Source organism: Anoplolepis gracilipes, chromosome 3, assembly GCF_047496725.1.
Source record: "Anoplolepis gracilipes chromosome 3, ASM4749672v1, whole genome shotgun sequence".
Classification (NCBI taxonomy): Eukaryota; Metazoa; Arthropoda; class Insecta; order Hymenoptera; family Formicidae; genus Anoplolepis; species Anoplolepis gracilipes.
The window spans coordinates 3,767,806-3,783,740 of record NC_132972.1 but is presented as its reverse complement, the minus strand read 5'-3'; the positions used below and the strand labels follow the sequence as shown (position 1 = coordinate 3,783,740).

General features: G+C 31.8%; 1 protein-coding gene and 2 long non-coding RNA genes across 25 annotated transcripts in view; 2 read left to right on the top strand and 1 right to left on the bottom strand.

Annotated features, from left to right (window-relative positions):
• Raskol (Ras GTPase-activating protein raskol) overlaps positions 1 to 15,935 on the bottom strand; it is a 294,929-nt gene that overhangs the window by 31,058 nt on the left and 247,936 nt on the right. The window lies entirely within an intron of this gene.
• LOC140663643 (uncharacterized) overlaps positions 1 to 15,935 on the top strand; it is a 132,011-nt gene that overhangs the window by 111,558 nt on the left and 4,518 nt on the right. Inside the window, exons 5-7 of one of the 4 annotated variants that reach the window (XR_012046300.1) lie at positions 2,054 to 2,283; positions 2,866 to 3,155; positions 3,519 to 3,711. The exons of 1 other annotated variant lie outside the window; for it this stretch is intronic. This is a non-coding gene — a long non-coding RNA (uncharacterized lncRNA). Of the gene's footprint in view, positions 1 to 2,053; positions 2,284 to 2,861; positions 3,156 to 3,518; positions 3,712 to 15,935 lie in introns of those variants that run through there. 2 more of the 4 variants (XR_012046299.1, XR_012046302.1) reach the window with 2 other exon arrangements.
• LOC140663644 (uncharacterized) lies at positions 5,280 to 6,526 on the top strand. Its single transcript, XR_012046304.1, has 2 exons — positions 5,280 to 5,559; positions 6,273 to 6,526. It is a non-coding gene; the product is annotated as an uncharacterized lncRNA (long non-coding RNA).

The following is a 15,935-nucleotide window of genomic DNA, read 5'->3' as shown; positions in this document are numbered from 1 at the left end:
ATTTTTGAATAAATAAATAAATTCATTATAATAAATAATATTATGTTGCAATTAAAAATTGTAATGAAATAAAAGCTGCGTTATATATTATGCAATGGCACAATACTTTATATATTCACATTTTCTTCTTGTAATAAAAAAAAAAAAAAAAAAATATATATACAACGGACCCTGCGATCCCATAAACCGCAAAAGATGAAAGGGGTCTTCATCAGTACATCCGAGGGGTAACCGTCATGCAAATCTTCCCATCATTTTTCCTGTCTGCATTTTGATAACCTTGTCACCAGCGCATTATAATCGCAGATTAACGACCACGTCGGATGAGATAAATCAAGAATATTGATCTGACATGCTAGTCTCATGCGTATAAGGCAGGAGAGTTTATCGGATAAGAATGAGAGTGCACAGACCCTAAAACTCGTGTCTATTACCAGCATATCTAAAAATATATCAGCTCGAAAGTAATAGCGCAAAAATATTCAAACAGAATAGTGTAATGATTATGATGCAAAGTACAGAAATGCATCTCCTTATAAAAATTATAGCTTGCAATTACTTAGCATCTTTTATATGTTTTTATATTCTCTATCGAATACTCAAGATCTATTTTTATGTATGATTTAATATGTATGCATACATCTTCAAATATTGAAAAAACTAAAGATAAAAAAATAAGATTCCGCTATATTAAATCTTCTTTTAGAATATTTCAAGAAATATAACGTCATATTGATATAAATAAAAATTTTTATAAATTTTTAAATATAGTATGAAATATTTTTTATTGATATAATTTTTCTGTGACAGATTTTGTAATGAAATGTAATTGTAAACAATTCGAATAGTACAACAAATGATTTTACAAAAAGCAGCAAAGATGAATAATTGATAAGATTAGGCGATCGCAAGTTGGATCAAATTTTCCGTAATTTATTCAGGTAAAAGGATCGTATTATCGAGGAATACAATTCCTATGAATAATCAAGGACTTACGGAAGCCGGGAGTTAATTTTGAATAGCATACGGATATCCAAGTCTGCCTATCAAATAGTAAAGATATTAATGATAAGCTTCGGCATCAAGGGAATCTCGGATTACGTGTACTAGCAAGGCTTTTAGTTCGCATTCAATCCGCTGGAAATGCATTTAACAGTAAATCTAAAGTGCTAATTTACAACGTTTACTCGCATTTGTTTTTACATTTTGTACTACAAGAGAGAAATCAATGTAATTACAGAGTTAAACATAACATAATTATGCTATCTTTAACCAATGTATGAAAAAACTTGATGATATTTTAAATACTTGATAAAAAATGTACAAAAAGAGATTTTAATATGTAGATGTAAATAGAATTTTAACGACGACAATTTCCAGAATGCAACAATTTTCGATATCGAAAGCAAGAATTCAAGGCGAGCGTGCATAAGTAATTAATTACAGCGTTTACAGGAAATCACGATACGGTTACATAAGCTCGAACATTTCCATTTTATCCTCTCGTACCTCATTTCCGGATCGCGACCGGCGCCACGGATGTGAGTTGAAGCATTTCCTGCGGAGATTGAAAGCGACAATATAATTTCCAAAACTGCAGTAATTTCAATATTCTGATTTCCACAGGCAGTGAAAGTAATTTTTATAGCTATAAAAAAACTATAATTTTCTTCCCCAGAGATTCTCACTTTTTCAGAAGTCTCGATTTTAAAGCTGAAAAAAATTAATTATGTAATATTGAAAACAATTATCTCATGTTTTAATTAAGAATTGAGTTATTAAGCCATTGGCACCGAATTCTTTAATTAAACTTTTATTCGAATTATGATACTGCTTTTAATCTCTGTTTTCTCGAGAACTATCGTAAAGCAAAACAATTCTCTAAACGACTTCTGTATAGATACATTTATTTGTAATGTTACTATAACATTAATTAGTCCGAGTGGCCATAAAATTGATTGGTATTGTGTTGAATCTTACAAAAGATTATATGATTTTTAAAAAATCTTTCTCTAGATCTTTGTACATGATTTTTCCTCCTGCTTTTTTCCAGGAAAAAAGAAGAGCCTGAGGAATCGCGGCTTCTTTCTCCTAATGACGTCGATGTCTTTTCATAGCGACGCGACTTCCTGTTTGACGACTTCCTTCGACCTTTCTCTTCTCGTTTCTTCTTGCTATGTCTGATTATAAATATACCGAAGTTTCTCACTGATTCCTGATTACAGGATTCCAAGAGATGGACAAGCACGGCGATAGTCATTTCAAACAAACAGCAAATAATACGTAACGTTTATTATGTTATTTTATAAATTATTAATAATATTAGGTAAAAAATAAATATTGATGTGAGTATAGAACTGTTCGAATGTCGCGATTTTATTGGATTTGAACAGAGATTTAAACAAAGATATCAAAGATATGTTTATAGTGGAACTGCAGTATGGAAAGTGTATCGTGTCATCAAGTAGGCATGCAAGGTCATCAATTCTTTAACGGATACTCACATTCATGTTTATAATATACATTACCAAGTTATTACTGTATTATTAATTAATTTGTATTATATTAATTAATATTATATACATATATTATAATGAATAAAATAAAATATAAGCGTTCTGAAAATAAAAATTGATTATATACCAGATAAATTTTTATATAAAGTTTCGAATATTAATACAATAAATTAATCAATTCTTTTTTTATGAAAAGATCATGAAATTTATCTTATAAAATTGTCAATCTTTATTATATGAAACGACAGGCGTTCTAAAAATATTCTTCTATGAATTCTCTTTAGCATATACACTATGATTAGAAATAATATTTATCCGATGAATTATTCGATTCCTTTCCGGCAGGAAGGCCGTTAGGACGCGTGCTAACTGTATTCGCGTCTGATGAAAATTATGACGCCTATGGAGGGTCAAATGTCGCGCGCATCATTGGCTCCTTTTTCGTATTCGCCACCGCACGGATTTCCTTTCGGCTTCTCTCAGCGTTACGTGTATCAGGCTCCGGTCAGATATTAGATCCTACGTGTACTACCGACGGTACGGTGGGTCAGTCACGTTATGCAAGGAGCGTGGGATCGCTGTTACGGGAGCGCGTCATGCGGACTCAGCACGCCACGTGTTTAGATTGCAACGTCATACGTAAGATGTGCTTCAGATTCCCTGGAATTACGTATCCAGTGCCCTGCCCATCATTTTTTTTTTCTTGTTAGTTTTACATTTTTTTATAATATTTTGGAATCGACACAATGTTTCTTTTAACAGAAACTTTTATGAACGAAGTGGCGAGCGATTAAAGATACAGAACTTTTTTTTGAAATTAAACTTGTCCATAATTAAAAAATATAATAGAGAGCAAAACTATTTTTTATTTAATTTGAAATTAGATTTATAGTATTTTGATTTTAATAAAAGATTAATAAAAATGTTTAATATTAAAGAGGAAAAATCTCGAAAGATAAAAAGCCCTCTAGACTTAAGACATCTTGTACAATACTATTGCAGAATTGCATGAAACGCCCAGGAAATGTGCGATACATTCTAAAACATTGCTGACAGCGTTCAAGTGCATGCAATACTCTCGTGTCGTGTGAGAAGTGGTACGAGATTTCACTAGTTACGCAGGGATACTGGGAAACTTACCTAAGTTGAAGTCAAGGAACAACACATACAATTACACACAATCTGTGAGTGATGCTTATGCTTAAAAATAATTTCACGTTACAATTCTGTAAAATATGTATTATCATATACACGTCATAAGTTGTCACATAAATATTGTGTAAATTCATATTGCTATCTTTTCCAATTTAAAATACATAAATTTATTCAAAGAATAGAAGATAAGAATATGAAAGACGTAATTTTTGATATGTATTTATGCGATTACAAAATTGATGTAATATAAAAATTCTTTATAAATTATATACATCATAAGAGGAATTTTTGCTTATGTAACAATATGATATAAATAAAATTGCAAGATTATGAACGCAGTTTGTGCATCACATATGCACTTGCAATTGTATAATTGTTCTGAGAAAACAAATTACGGTGAAAGTATTGCGACTGCTTTGTGTGTGTGTGTGTGTGTGTGTATGTTAGCATCAACTAGAGAAATTAAATAAAATAAAAATAAGAGTTCTAATTGAAATCAGAGAGTGGATAAGAAACTTTCTCTGCACATACGAACGTTCATACATCATTTAATCGTTCTCGATATTACGATGACGATATAATTGATAATCAAGCGATAAGTGGATCAAAACTCAGTTTCAAAGTTTTTTTACACAAACGAAAAACATAAATTCTACTTAAAACTTTACGCATGCCAATTAATTTCTCTGTGCAAAAGTTTCATATAATTTATCCTTTCGTTTTTTTATCTTTTTATTGGCTAAGCTAAATAACACGTTTTAAGAGAATTATAATTACTGAACGGAGTGATTCATCTCTCTTATTATTTTTTTTTGTTACATCTGTAGTTATTGTAATAATATTTTTCTTTTATGTTTTTTTTTCTTTATGTAACAGTCCCGTTATACTAGAGCGGGAGACAGAAATGTCACACGGTGGAATAACCACTTTGCAATCACAAAATTACAATAATATTAATTTTTTTTTAAAAGTTAAACAACAAATATGTGTAAAAAAAATTTCAATTTTTTAAACGGAGAGGACTTTGTAACATAGAATACGCATGAAAAATAAAGCCTTCAAATCTCAAGAGAAAGTTTTATGACACGAAACAATGCAGACAATGAAAAGGTTTAAAAAAAAATAAAAAGCATAACGAATTTGTGAGATACAACACGCATAGTTTTCAAACTTTTTAGCTTTAAAAAGTCTACCAAGTTAAAATAATGCAACAGATATCAATAAAAAGATCTTTCTAATAATAATCTTATTCGCGGCTTTAGATAAGATATATAGGAATGTAATTAAAAAAAAAAGAATATATATGTATACAACTTTCCATAAAAAGACAAAATCTGACTACTAAAGAAAATAAATGTATTCCATAGAAGCACGATCATAAATCGTTAAACCTACTTGTCTGGTAGGTAAAATAAAAATAATGCTGAAAATAAAAAGTTGAAAATGGTAAATATTACAGTTGAGAACCTTGAAGGAACCATTTCAGACTTTTAATAAAAGCTCAGTTAACTAGAGTGGGGATAAATGGGGATAGAGTGGGGATTTTTGAGGTAGAGACCAAAAACGCAGTTCCAAAGAAAGTTTAGTTTTCCTCCAGCAGTCTTCCGAGATCAGTGTGTACCACTATAAGTGCTCTAGAGTGAAGATAACTTTTTGAGTTAGACGAAAAACACAATTTCAAAGAAAGTTTAGTTTTCCTCCAACAGTCTTCCGAGATATCAGTGTGTGCCACTATAAAGTTCGCAACTGTGATATAGTTCAATAAATCCGAAGAATATGACGATTAACTTCAATTCAAATGAGGAAGAAGTTGAGGAAAGTACTACCTCTGATTATACGGAACGGATGCCACACTCAGATATAATAGAATTGAATGCTTCCCGTTTACGTAAGTGTTATTCATTCATTTGTTCTTTGATTCGCGATATCTCATTTTTTATCTTTACTGATCTTCTCTCAAAAATTATACAAGATGTCTCAAAGTCGCACCACATGTTAATTAATGATTCTTGATGAGGTCATTTGGAGATGATTTTTCCTCAGCAAAAATGTTGAGGGAAGTTATCATTTTGTTGATAGTTTCGATTTTTGCTATCATATATCTCTAATATTTCATATCTTTAATATTTGTAAGCGTTAAATTTAAATTCTATTAAAGTAAACTTCACCGGAAACTAATTGAAGAATTCATTAATCTATCAACTCTGCAAAGTTTAATTTGCGAAAACCTCTTCTTTTTTTTCAATCGCTTATAACTCGGAAATATATTGATGCCTTGACATTTTCTTTGAGTAAAAAGCGTCTCCAAATCGATTTTAAGAATCTGCTTTTAGCAGTGGTACGATTCTGAGAACCTGTATAATTCTTCTATTTGTATAAAATTTTCCTCTTATATCAATAATTTATTAATTCATATTTCGCATTTATTTCTATTTACCTAAACCTCTCAGCAACATGGCTTTCTCTCACTCTTTTTTCTTCCTTTTTTTATATTAATTATTTTATTGAATCGAGAAACTCTTATTTTTTTACACAACTGCTTAATACTTTTGTCGGAATAACAATATAACAATATAACAATTGGCTATTTATTAATTTTAGGGTCGGTTAATGTCTGCAAGCTGAAAAGAAATCTAAGACGCAGAAAATACCGAGAGTTTCGCAAAATCTTAAAAGAACGTTGCAAAGTATTTAGAGCAGAGAGAAGAGCGAATAAACATGATAATCGTCACAATTCAATACTTTCGTCAAATTCTGCTTCTACTTACTTCTCTTCTGATTCCAATCTTCCTTTTTCATTTGAAAGTGTAACTGAAAGACCTTACTACTCATCTATTTCCTTTGATCCTCAAATGTCAACTTCTGGCGCTTCCAAATCGGAGATGTATGGGACTAACATACTTATTGTATTTGTTCTTTATTATACGTTAATATTGTTTCTGCGTCGTTAACATTTTTTTTATCAGTTTCTTTTTTTGCATTAAATTTCTTTTTCTAAATTTGTGTGTGTGTGTACAATTTTATAAATCTCAAAAATTTCATATACATATCATATCTATTTTTACACACTATTACTAAAAATCATTAATTGTAATCAGTTATTGTATACTAAACAGAACTAAACAGAATTAAATAGAGTTAATGTAATCATTTTAAATAAAATATAACCGTCTGCCTTCTGGCTCCGAATTGATCAAACAATTATAAATTTAACTATGTATATATGCATTGTCAAGCTTTTTTGCATTATATTTATAAATATATATGTTAATTTAGAATTATTTGACATAAATAAATTTGTCATGCCTTCTCTAAATACTCTTTATTATAATCTAGTCCTTCCATTCCATTTCTTCGCAATATACATTTTTACAAAGTCTGAGTATACCAATTTTATTCAATATTTTTTTTTATTGTTTAGTTTACTATATATATTGTACAACGTATTGCCAGGTTAAATAGCCAAACTTGAAATATAAATTTCGGATTTTAAAACAAAAAAAAATTTCCTCTGGAAGTATGCTCGCAAACGCTTCGATCAAGAAATATCGACTTTTTAAGTTACAGTACTATAGGAATAAATAATGTCGAAATAATGGTTTATTTTCTTTATTGCTTTATCATAATTTAATTATTAAATATTTTGTTGAAAATGATAGCCTCCAGTTCGGAGACAAGTATTGCAACTATCGTTGAAAAAACGAATGACTAACTGACATTGTGCGTCTGTAATTTCTTCGCACGTTTGCACTATTGTATCCGTTGTAATGACTGAAAGCGCTTAACAGGCGCTTTATATACTTTTTGCTGGAAAATACCTTATACAAAAAAATCTAATGGTGTTAAATCTGGTGAATGCAGAGATCAAGCTGCAGGCCCAGCACGACCGATTCATTTTCCGGGAAAATAAATATTAAGCCCATTGTCGAAGACCTCTACCATAGTGAGAAGGAGTTTTCTTCACAAGAAAATATAAGCCTATCAATGACCTTCTATCTTCAAAACTAAACAGACATTTCGACATTATTCATTTCTATAGTTCTGTAAGTCAATATCTCTTGAACGAACCGTTTGCAAGCATACTTCCAGAGGAAATTTTTTTTGAGAAAATTTTTTGTTTTGAGGTCCTAAATTCATATTTCAGGTCATTTAACTTGGGAATACCCTGTATAAAAAAATAAAAAAAGAAAAAAAAAATATATATATATATATACAATAAAAAATATAAGAAATACAAAGATAAAATTAAAACACAAATTTGTATTAAAAAAATAATTAATAATAATTTAAATATGAATATCGAAGAATCATAAAATAATACTGTATAAAAAATACTGATATTGAATGTAATTTATTGTCTTTCATCCGTAGTAAAAGCTTAATTGTGGAAATATCAATGTAATTTATTGTCTTTCATCCGTAGTAAAAGCTTAATTGTGGAAATATCAATTTATAAACCGATGTAACTATAGTCACGAGAAAAATTTTGAGTGACTATATTTGCATTTACAATATGCGACTCGACGCATCTATTTTATAGGCACGAGAATTAAAAGTCGGCATATCATCTTTCTCCTTACGTGTCTTAATTACATAATAGCTAGTTATTACGAAAACAGTAGTTCACGAACAAACATCGTAACCAGTTATTAACTCACAAACCTGTGATACATGTTTTTTTGATGACTTAATTGGATAGATAAGGAATTTCATGAAACACAAGAAGGGACATTTATACATAAACACATAACAAATTCTTTGCGCATATTTTCATGTTCTTTAAAATGTATATATGTAATTCCATATTAGTTACAAAAACAAATGCTAATAACGTGTTTAAGTAAACATACATTATGATGATATCTTACATTATTAGCATATTTTAAGAATTTTTACATTTTTCTTTTACTTTACTTTATCAATTTTGAACAGTATTTTAAGAAATTCAAATCTAAATAAAAAAAATTCTTGTGAAAAAAGATAAATGTATATATAAATAGTAATAAATAATAATAAAACTAACATTTTTGATTCAGCAAAAAAATTAAATGATCCCATAGTAATTATTAACAGAATTCATACACGTATACAATATACATTTCTACTTCTTTTTAGTTTGTTTTCAATCCACAAAGATGGAGATTGCAGTTCATGTACATACATATGTTGCCTGATATATACTTTTAAAACTCCGTAGAAAAATGTAGGAAAGGAGAATTATTACAATCTCGCGAATCATAGCCCCAGGAGAATTTATCGTTTCCGTCGCGAATGAGGGAGGCTCGCGCGTTTCTTGAACACGGGACACACACGAATCACGGTGCCGCGTCTCCGGGCGAAAATCGAGATTAATTCGACCGCGCGACGAGAAGAACCCGGCGATTTACTGCGCGCGATGCGAACCGACGTTTAATTAAAACGGAATCGGGCCCTGTGCCCGACAGAGAGAACGCCGTGTCTCGAACACGATCCGACGATATTTTCGACGAACCGAAGAGCCTCCTCTCTCTCCTTTGTACATACGCATTTCGTGTCCGCGAAACTGGTTTGCGCCGAATAATTATTCCCTTCCAGGTAAACGGGCTTTATCTCGCTATGTAAGTAACCGCATCTTCGATTCATTCGGCGCATCTTGCTATGCACGCTGACTATTATATATATTTCTAATCCATTGGAATATGCGTGATATCTGAGAGAAAAGTTGTTTTTTTTTTTTTTTTTTTTTTTTTTTGAAAAATGTTAAATTTGCAAAATTTGAATCAAGAAAAAATATAAAAAACTCTATATCTGTAAAAATAATTTTTATATTATTGTATTAAATATATTTATATTATCATATATATATAGATTGTAATCAGTTTACTTATAATAGCGTTGATATAAATATATAATAATAAATTAGAAACTTATACTTCTTTAAAAAAATATTAAATAGATATTCTCTTTTATATTATTTTTAGCACAAACAAGAAAAGAAATATTTAAAATGTTTCGGTCATTGTTTAGGAATAATTTGACACGTCAACCGGTGTAAACCGGTTGTCACATGTCAAGGATTCCTCATCGATCACTAACCAAGCATTTACTTTGTGAATCAAGAAGCCACATGGTCTTGCCCTCGATTAGCAGAACCAGAAGCATGTCCGTGCTGTGTAGTATTTCCGATTGATAGGGTCGATTCAAGGGCTCTTTCGTTCCTTCTCCCTTCTCATCGGTCGGTCCAGGCCGCTTGAGAGGGCTTTTGTGGGCGATTTAGGGCCGATGTCCGTGTGTGAATGAAGCGGAAGAAAGCGAGAACCCTTATACGAGCGCGCGCTGTGCATTTCAGGGACCGCATTTGCCATTCGGGCTATTAAGCTCGAATCAAGATACGCGAACGAATTAGGCTCGTATAAGCCCTTTCGTAACGCAAATAGAGCGAGCGTGCCAACCGACGCCTCTAACGATGTTTGCCCGAGGGCGTGCGTTAATGGATTATAATAAATTCCTCATCGTCGAAAACGCAACGATTCATCGCATTGGAATCGGAGAAGATAAACACAGTATGCGGCCTCAGTATAAGTTTTTTTCCTTTAGAAAATTATTTGGGATAAAAGAATATTTTAGCATCTAATTTATAAACGGTTTATAATTGAGAACTTATGAGACGGCAAATGATCAAAGCATTTCAGTTAACTTTAATTTCAAGAATACACTCCCCAATTAATCGGAATACAATAAAATTTTATTTGTAAAATTTAATATTTAAGCGAACAATTTTTGGATTATGAGCAAATTCAAGATAATTTTCGTGTACGATTTAAGTTTCTAGAGTGTAATTACAGATTTATACGGATATGTGTATTATTTATTAAGATTAAAGAAATATTTTATTTTTTTTTTTTTCAAAATCTAAATTAAACATCTTTGTTTATAAAGATCTTTAATTGTTACATATTAAAAAGTTGACATTTTTAATTTGAGAGAAAAATTCAGATATGGCTAATTTTTCTTATTTTTTCTTCGGCAGAGAAATGACATCTTTCTTTTATTAAGGAACGAATACCGATTAAAATATCGATAATTTTTTTCAGACTCATTTGTGGTCGCGTCGCAATTTTCTAGGATCAATGTTATTTCCACTTAAACTGCGTTCCACGAAATGGCGTTCGTCATGATGTGAGATCACCTTTAATCATGAACCTCCGTACCCTCTCTAGCCCTCTCATATACATATACAACCGCACTCGTTGTTCGGCCGGCACATACTGAGCCTTAACGATCGTCCACAGTTCGCGATAAATCGCTGTCATTATAATGCTACGAAGGTTCTCAACAAACCCACGTATTTTTATTCTCGTAAAATTTTAAAAATAATTTTTAATAAGTTTTTAATCATTTAACAATTTATACATATTCAACAAAGTTGTATAAAACATCGTACATTTTCATAATACTTGCTTCGTGATAATAATATAACAGGAAGGATAAAACCGTTAAATTCTTAAGTAAATGCTACTTGATATTTTACTGCTTCTAATCTTATCTGCTAAAAGAACGCAAACAATTTCTATAATATTCCAAGTAACCCCAATTGAATGAATATATAACCCAAGTGACGCAAATGATAATTATGACCCGAGTGTCATCTTTTCTAGCAAGCTGGAAGCGCCATGTCAGATCGGATACGGTAGTCATTTGCATGTTCTTCCATTCTACTTGTCATTTCACGGATTATCTCGTGTCACAAATCTTCCTCGGGTGAAAATGCTAAACACGACTAGGAAATAGGAAAACCGAATGAGCAGCGCACTTCGAGCGAGTCACTATCGTTATCTATATCACCGATCAAGACATTCCCCGCTTCGGTAATGGTGATTATCGCGATAATAATTAAGCGTAATTAGAACGCAGCCGGGGCACGCGACCCTCGTCTCCCGAAGCAGATGCGTTTCCCGAGAAAGAGAAAGAGAGACACCGAGGACGACCGTAAACGTTTTCGTCGTCCTTGTACTCTCGCCCGGACAGGAGGGAGTCTGCAGGTGCACCTGATGCGTGCGAACACATGCCGATCTTGACGAGCATAAAAAGGGGTGACCGTCACGGAAGGAGAGAAGGCCAATTGGGAGCTGGACTCGCGACGGGAGCATTTGCGGAGATAATTTATGAAACTTCGATACACGCTGGACAAATCGAGCTTAATCGTCCAAAGCAATCGTCGATACATTTAGATTTGCTGGCGAATAATTAATTATGCGGATTTAATTTAATTAGGGCGTTTATTCAAATCTTGTAAAAAATTCCCTGATCTTCCAAGTACTTTTGTACAAAATTCCAGACAAAGAAAATATTTAAAGATTTTTTGGTGCAACTTTCTAAGTTTTTTTTATTGTATGCATCCTCTAATGCTTTTATTTATTAGAAGAAAAAAAATAGAACCTTTTAAATTTCAAGTGCTAGATTTAAATGTACTAAAACTTTCATAAAATATTTTTCACTTGCATAAAATTTTCATTTTTTTCCATTTCATTTATCGTTAAAAATTAAAATAAGAATACGTATGTAATACCGTATATAACTGTATATTCAATATTTTATTAAAACACTGAACATATAATATAGATAGGTATATATTTATAATATATTTCAAACATATAATTTACTTGGCTTGCTGATTTTTGTTAAAAAATCCTCCCTGAATCCTAATAAATTTCTTTCTAACAAAAGAAATCCTTGAGAAATCCAGGTTTTCCAAGGAGTAGGTACTCTTTTAATACAACAATTGATTGAATCTTAATCATTGAATTTTTCATCTTAAGCACGCGCCGTGCTCCTTTATCATAGGTTATGATAGAAATTGGAAAATTGGAGAAAAATCGCGTTCATACAATTGATCGTAATGTTACGTGTTAGTAAAGTCAGGTGCAGCGAGTTCGACGGGAAACATGAAGAGAACTTGCACGTATTCTAGAAAATGCATCGAGCGCACGTGATTCCGTTCGTGATTCTAAATTCAATTGCTACGACATGCATACGAATACGAAAGTACCGTCAATCGAGATGCAATCGATCTGGAAGTTAAAGTAATATCCGTTTCACATTTTAATAATATATTAAAATCGCCATCGCATGGGAAACAATAATAGGAATTTATTATAAACGCGTTTACTTTACTAATAAGTATATTCCTATTATTGTTTCCATGGCGATTTTAATATATTATTAAAATGTGAAGTGGATATTACTTTAACTTCTAGATCGATTGCATCTCGATTATCATTAGAGATATTTTTTGTTTTTCTTCACTTTTATAAATGTGTTTAAAGGTATATAAAAAAAAAAAAAATTTGTATATCAAAATACTTATCTGTTTCCAAAGGAAAAATACATATTAAAATTTCCTGGATAAACTGGAAGCAGTTTATTAATCAGCAGGTGCCACAGTTGTGGACGTGGTCTTACATATGTTCGCAGTAAGTACATCATAGACACGCGTGCATCATTAGATACGGCGTGAAATGCATTTGAATGAAGATGCATGCAAGGTGCCTTATACAAGAGCGAATTATAAAACTTCGTACATTGAATTAAAAGCGTTTACGGTGACTTTTAAAGTCTCATATGATTTGAAAAGCAATTGTATCTATTTATAAAATCGAACTAAAATAATTAAATCGTCTGATTAACTGCTTAAAAAATAATTTCCTCGTCAATTTTAATCTAATTGTAAATAAATTTTTATATTGTATAAAGAGAGTATATTTTCCTTCCATGCAAAAATATTTTTCTCAAAATTTTAACAGACATATATTTCTAGAAGGAAATTAATTATAAGACAATAATTAACTGCAAAATAAAGTCTCTTTAGAATGCAATCACAAAAGGAAATTAAATTAGAAAAAAAGGCAAATAAGAATATCTGATTATTAAAGATCCTAATTTGCCTTTTTCTAATTTAATTACAAGACAGATAATTAATTTCTCACGAGTCTTCCTAAATTAATTGTCTGAAAGTGCAATGCGAATCGATATCTTTACTAGGAATGAGAAATCACGAGTTTGCTCTTGCGAGACAATAACTTGAGAGATGCACGATTGTTCAGCAGCGGTAATTAGTTCAATTTCTGCGGCTGCAGACGCGTTCACCTTCAAGTACGCGTCGAGGTTAATTAAGCGATGGGGACCAAATACTTTTGGAGAGAGCGCATGTGCACGTGCACACATTTTCTCTTCTATCTCCCTTTCTCCTAATCAAATTCTTTCTCTTATTTTTTTACACATTAATTTCCCCTCTAAATGCCTAAACGATAAGTCATCGGTGGTACTCCACCCGGATCCCACATGGGAGGCTGAGATCATCGGCACTTATGGTTATAATGCCTTATCTCCCTCGTCTTGTCATCTCCCGTCTTCTCTTCTCCTCGCAACTTGTTCGAAGAAGAGGGCCTACTCTCTTTTCCTCTCCCTATATACTTTTCGCGCTATTTTTCTTACACATCGAGAGAATACCTAACGTACACACTCGACAACGTCGAGCAGTAATGCGTAACGTCGTTCTCGCCAATTACTCGAACGCTACAAAGAACGCACTGTACAAAGGAAATGCATCGTGTCCCAAATAAGTCCAAGACATCGTAAATCACGGTTGCGCGAAGTGTAACGCGGTAAAAACAGATAGAAAGTATATCGAGTCGAGAGTATCGTTAGTTTCCTTTTTTTGGTTTGCTCATCCGTCTTCTAATAAATTTTATTAACAATGCCCGACACATAATACACGCACACATGTTGTATAAGATTCTTATATTACCCTTTATATTCGGAACTTAATAAGTAGTTTATTTCATCTGTATAATTAAAGCAATGTAATACTGTTAATAAATAGTATTACGATTAAATAAACAATTATTTTTTATTGTTACCAGTAATCATTAATATTACAACTAAATTATTTATAGGATGTTTGCTAGTTATATAATCATAATTTCAATAATTATTATCTCACTCTTATTGATCTCAATAATAATTTTATTCTTTAGTCTTTTATTAATATATTTTATAATAAAAAAAATCGATATAAACACATGTCCTGCGTAGTCAGTGAAGCGAGACCACCGATTATTGCGACAGACACGCGATTAATTATTTGTGCATCTGCTTTCTAACGCGAGAAGAGGCGTACATCAGATGCGATATGTACTTCGCTTGTGTGCGCACGTGTATACTGTCTCTCTCTCTCTCTTTCGCGAATAATATATATAAAATACCGGATCTCCATTAAGACCGCGCCGACGCGCATTTCGAGATACGTTGCGAGATGAACGACAGCAGAGGAGCAGCTGTAGGAACAGAATCTTCGAACTCGTTCTAAACACGCGTCCATTTCGCAAGGCGAATTCTTCGCGTCGAATTAATGCCATAATAAGGCTGCCGCAAATAAACCATCATTTTTATTAAATTCTCAAATTCGTACAGTATCGTGAAATTTAAATTTGGCACAATAAAGGGTTTATTGGATTTAAAATAAAGTGTTAAACTTTTCATAATTAATTTGACGATGCTTTCTACTTTACAAAAATAAAAACTGACAGGAAAATAAAGCTTCCTTTTTTTAACGGATCTCGCGAATCGATTATACAATTTTAACAATAATTTAACTAGGGTTGTTAAACTGGCTATAAGAGTGCGTTACCCTCTTCGAAATGGTATGCACCGATCGTTATATCGTTATTCTTGGCATTCTGTTACCACGTACAATAGAAAGCGCGAAAATAGACTGCGGATTTAATCGATTTTCTGTCTACGTTATCACGAATAGTAATGCATATTCGGTTTCACAAGGAAATGCAACAAATAATATTCCCTCTCTCTTCCTCTTCAACGACATAAAGCACACAATTGTAGAAGTGCATTTCTATGGCCTATTGTTCACCATGGATGCGCTTGTTTCGGGCAAAATGAAAAAAAGATGGAAAAAAAACAAAACCGCGTATACTTCCCTCGTAGTGTGAATATCGCCGGTCATTTCATAAGAAATCCTCTCTTTGTACTCACCTAAAACAGAAAAAGAAAAGGGAAGATTAATATTATATTCCAACGTGAATCAAACCGTGAGGTTACTGTCCAGCACATGAGTTTTAATTTTTTTGATAAATTACTTAATCACACCAAAATATGTAACTAATAATTTCGCGAAATTGTTATTTTCGATTGTTTTTCGATGTACAATCGATTGTTATTTTTCATTATTTTAATTTTTTATTAAATAAATTGTTTGCTTAATATTAA